Below are 6,000 nucleotides of genomic sequence, written 5' to 3'. Positions count from 1 at the left end.
CAGGCTCCCTGCTGAGCAGAGAGCCCGATGCGGGACTCGATCCCAGGACCCTGAGATCATGACCTGAGCCGAAGGCAGCGGCTTAACCCACTGAGCCACCCAGGCGCCCACCAACTCCATTTTTTATCCTCAGAATGTATGTTTTGATTCCTATACAATTTTTTCATAGCTATGATAATAATAGCTAACATTCATATAACACCCCATATAGCAGACAAGGAAGATTATAGCTAATTGTTAATGATAATAGTTTAAAGCTAACCTTTTTAAATGCTACATTTTTGTCAGCTATTAATGAGTAGAGATATTTCATCTGGAATCAAACAGATCTGGGTTCAATGCTTGTCTGTACTATTTACCAGCTGCATGGCCTGAACAAGTTACTTAAGTTCTTTAAGCATCAATTTTAAAATGAGACTAATAACATTTAATTATCTACATTATCATAAATTTAAGTAGAATGCTTCTAAAGCATTTCAAATAATACCTATGTAATATTCTTAATGAGAAAAAATGTATATTCTATATACCTGAAACTAAAGTAACATTGTATGTCAACTATCCTTGAGGGGAAAACAAACAAACAAACAAACAAACAAAACCAACTAGGGATAAAAAACAATACTACTCTCTTGATATGTTATTTATGAAGAAGTCAAGGCCATTTGGACAATATATAGGTCCATAATGGATTGAGAATGGAACACAGACACACACACACACACACACACACACGCACGCACACAAGTTCCCTTGCCACAGATAGTTCGGGTTGCACTATATTAACAGAACCTGGGACAAGAACTCACAAGGTGTTAGGTTTAGCACTTGCTGAAATTACATCTGTGTAGATGTCTATGGCTTTACACAGCTTTTGACTGGACTCTTACCACCTCTTCTCCCCAATAAATTGCATTGAATTGTGAGTTACCTGTTATTTTCCAGTTCCAAAATCTGGATTTTCAAGGGCTTTTGGTTCACCATTATTGACTCTCATCAACATCATGGCATAGAGTAATGGGAATCCTTGTGCTGTGGATTCTAAACTGAAGAAAGACACAATTGCCACTGTACCTTTAATCTTTCTGAACCTGCCTGATGCTTCTTGCCACCCTTAACCTTAATGTTTTTTCTTCTTCTGAGTATCAAAGAGATCATGGAAACTAATTTCAAACTAGCAGTAAGCAGTTATGGTTCTGTGTCATTGACTGCTCACAGTCTTTCTCCTTATACTTCCAACTTTTTGGCTACTGGCATTTAGTAGACCTGCACTGCGAGTTAGAGTCCTTTCGTTACTTAATATAAATATGATTTTAGGCCCCTTTCATTTTGATATAACTAAGCCAATTCATATTAAATCTGAATAGAGATAATTGTTCAAGAAAGTGAGCCAGAATATACTGAAAATCTGTCATGTGCCTAATATTGTGCTAATGACCATTTAGGGTACTAAAAATGTTCTCCTTTGATCACTTACCTTTAGATGTATATTCTGGTTAAGGATCTAAACAGGAAATATGTATGAATATCTACTTAACAAGATACCATGCTAAACAGTGTAAAAGTATGCAAAAGCATGTACGCCTCTGAGGGGAATATATTCTAAGACATATATAGGACAAAGAATAAGACAAAATAATATCCATGCTGTTAAATCCATACCTGGTTCCTAATGTTTTTAATTCTTTGCTTGTTAAAAGTTCATTTTAATGGATATAATAATTTATTTTAATGCATACCAATTATCATATTTTTATAATCAACATGGATTGAGTACCTGCTGTCAGCCAGGCAGTGTCTAATTGCTTCTAATCCTGCATTAGTTCGTTTAATATAGTTTAGTTTGTTTAATCCTCAGGATCACTCTGTAAAATGGTGCTATCATTAATTTCATTTTATAATATGCTTATTCTTATATTTAATATAAGTAGAAGCATTTAGTATCTTTTAAAAGTGAGAAACTGAGAAAGAGAAAGGTCAGTGATTTAACCAAGGTTTTATAACATATAAAGTAATGAAAATGGGCATGTAAGGAATTGTTCTACATGGTTTCGATTTAGCAGAGAATACATGATCTATTGGAGCACAGTATAGTCTTCCAAGTCAATAACAGGGGTGTGTTAGTATTTGGAAATCTTCATTAACCACAGAACAATTGGAGAAAGCCCACACAACTTTTGGACAAATTGATTATCTTATTAATTAGTTATTTTGGCTCCTACTATGTAGTAAACATTATTCAAGATATCAGCATATATAGAGACAAAAGAGAGGGACAGAGGTTTCAACTTTGTATCCTCTAGGCTCTAGAAGAGGGTTTGGTAACATACCTGCACTAATATTTTTCTAAATGGAAGCCATCACAGTAGATTATTCTAATAAAAATGGGGTAAGGTCAAATAATTTTACTTTTACCTCCTGGTAAATGGAAGGCTTTTCTCCCTTCTATACATGATCTCAGTCATGTGTTATCTCTTTTAACCTCATCAACACTCTTCCTCTGTGCCGTGAGATTGTTCAGTCATAAAACTCAGCCACGTAGTGTGAAACTCAATTAAGTTGTGTGTAATAAATTCCAGAGGACATTTGAAAGACAGAGTGAATTACGATCCTGAGTTTAGTCACCTTGTTTTACATGTCAATCTGTTTTTCTCTCTTTCCATCTGTTGCTCACACAGGCTGATTCCCCTGGAAGAAGTCAGAGGTTTTCCACATTAGGAGGCAGGTGACACCTCAGCCCACCCTCGGACCTGAGGGTGCGAGCGAGGCCAAGGCTGTCATTCCAAGTTATCAAAAGCCTGGGGTTCTGCTACTTTTGAACAAGGTTAGTTGGGGAAGCATGCAATTTAACTGAATTTCAGCTTCTTTATCTACAAGATAAGGGAAAAATAATAATAAGATACCTTGACGATGAAATGAGACAAGTCATGGAATACTTGGACCAGTAAAAGCCATATAACAATGTAAAGCAACATAATAGGGTGAGAAGGAGAGGAATTTTGACACCAGGCAGGTGGAGCTCAGTGGGTTAGCCTAGAGGCTCCTGACTCATACTGACTGATTTCAAATTTAGGGTAACCATCTGCCAGGAGTACAATTTTGGGCTTTTTATGTGATTTATCTAACTCTCTCTTTTCTCATCTCTAAAATGCTAATAACAGTTGTACCTGCCTTTAAGTGTTTTTTTTTTAATTTTTAAATGAGAAAAGCAAATGCTCTTAGTGTAATATCCTAAAATGAGCGTGTCTTTTAGTATGTATTTAGTACATACCAGTAGTGTTCTGTGTGTTTCATAAGTACCATCTTGTTTTGTCTTTAGTGTAGTTAATATAATAGGTACTATTGTTATCTACATTTTATATATGAGGAAATTTAAACATAGAGAGTTATCTAAGTTGTCCAGATTTGTTAAAGATAATAAATACTGGAACAAAACTATTGGAACATTATGAGTCCAGAGCTCATGCTCTTAATATTCTGGTTTACTGCCTACAAGATGAGGAAGAGCAGGTGTTAGAAGAAGGGAAATCTATTCCCCGAAATTCTAATTTACTATCTATGTGGTCTTTGGTAACTTTAAACACCTTGAATCTCAGTTTCCTTAGTAGACCTGCATGTGTGCATTGATTGTGAAAACATATGGAAAAGTATAGCAGATAGCCTGCATATACACATAAAGAATACAAAAGATAAATTAGCACATCCCAGAGTATGAGACACAAAGTAAAGTTTCTTTGACTTTAGATGTTATTTTCAGAGTTTGATGTAGTTTTTTTTTTTTCTGCTGAAATATAGAACTAAGCATAAGACTAAGCATATTGTGTGTATTTGAAAAGTGTAAAAACCTGAAAAGAAAAATCACCAGTATTCCACCCAGAAGCCATCACTGGAATTGCCAGAATATTGTACAATTAAAGAATTTAAAAGTGGTTTCCTTTTGAAAAAAAATTGTTTTTCTTTCTTTTTAACATTTGAGTGCAAAGGAAAAGACTTTATGTGCCACACACACCGCTCATCTTCTTCACATATCTCTATCAACTCAGAGAATTCATAGCCAGCTCCCATTCGGTCTGAGTTACTGGGGTTTAATGGGTAACTTCTTAAAGGCTCCCAAGTCTCCTGCCTCCTCTTACTCATGCCCTGATGTGATGCTCTTCCCTGGTATGTGGTTGGACCTACTGACTCACTTCGGATTAATAAAGGAAGGGATGTAAAAATGAAAGGATATTACTTATGATGTCTTGATAGCATGATAGTAGGAACTTTCTCAAAATTGAGCCAGCACAGATAAAGCAGAGAGCCAGAAAGGGAAACAATAGTAAAAATAGTGTTTGAAACCAAACAGAGTTCGCCAAAGTCAGCCCTGTTCTGAGGTTTCAGGCTGTTTTTTGGCAAAGTTTTCTATCATTTGCAACCAGGAGCCCTAACTGATATATTATATATATTTTTAAACCCATAAACCAAACACTTTACCCAAAAATGGCATCATTCATAAATGAGCAAATATAGTAACTGTAACATGAACAATGTATGTTTGTTTGAATCTCCGGGTGGATAAACTACTATTTGCTTTAAGAAAATAGGACTCACCAAATGAAATATCAATTCAGTGTTTACTTGCCACTCAGGATGAGGGAAGTACCTTAAAACATTTTACACAGAACATTTTTCGAGATAATCTCTCTCAAAGTAAGTTATATAGTTGCAATTTAGTAATTTGTTATATGATATGGTCACTTAAAATATTCTTAGATTAGGATCTCATTCCTTCTTTGGGTGTTCAGAGGAAAATTATGAAAGGACATTGGCACCATTCTATCCATTTTGAAGTCACAGTTACCCTATCTGCATTCTGAAATATCACAAGAGATTTAGAAAAGGCTTTTACTGAGAAAACGAGGCATTTATCAAACAGATTTGAATTTGCTTTAGGTTGTGTTTAATACAACTAAAGTCCTTAGCTTCTGGCTATGTTAATATAATTTAAAGGTGACCATAAAATTTTGTTCTCTGGAGCTAACCCTTTGAAAGCTAGCTGCTTTTTAAATTAATATGAATAAAACATGAAATGTGGATGGAGGTTTTTCTGGACTCACTCTATAGTATCATTATCAAGACATGGCAAATAACTGCTAAAGAAAGAGGCTCAAAAATAAAACAGGATAGCATTTATTATGCATTCCTGTTATTGCCCCACATCAATTTTTTCTACTAACTTTTGAAGTACCTGACTACTGAAAAATCATGGAAAATATTGATTGTAAAATACATGCCATGCTTTAAAAACCGAGCAAAATCTTTAGCTATCCATCCTGATTTAGCAATAAGACACTCATCAGTTATGTGTATAGTTCTCTGTAATTTACCTGTAATTTACCATGTCTAATAATTAGAGTAATTAATATAAAATGTTTTACAATATAAATTATTTTGAGCACAATAAAATCTTTCTTTAATGTCTCGGTCAACATTTTGAATACCTATGGTCTGCATTCTATCAATATTGATTGTAATACACAAAATTAAGACGAAATGAATCCTAGATTTTTAATGTTTTCATGGCAATGACTTTCTATGGTTGGGTATACATTAATAACATCTGGAATGGAGTCATGAGTTTAAGCAGTTTGATCTACAAGAATATGTGTTATCTTCAGAACAACAGTTTGATAGAAGTAGACATCCCAAGGATTTTCAGAAATACTTGGCAAAAGATTAGATTTTTCCTAGTTAGGCTGAATAATGATGCTGACTATGCCTGATGATTATAAAGAGGTAATCCTCTGATGTGTGAATATACTATGGACCCTTGGGTTTTCTGGGTTATATTTCAGGCATAAAATGAACAGGTTAGTTAGGTATTATTGTAAACAAGAAAACTCTTTTAATATCCATGAATCACAGAGGACACATGTCTATGTATCATTGGCCATGTTAGTTCTGTACATAGAGTTAAACTACATATATATGTAGTATGTATCTTAAGCATAACACATACAT

The sequence above is a fragment of the Mustela nigripes genome, chromosome 3 (genome assembly GCF_022355385.1).
Source record: "Mustela nigripes isolate SB6536 chromosome 3, MUSNIG.SB6536, whole genome shotgun sequence".
Lineage (NCBI taxonomy): Eukaryota > Metazoa > Chordata > Mammalia > Carnivora > Mustelidae > Mustela > Mustela nigripes.
This window is presented reverse-complemented; position numbering follows the sequence as displayed.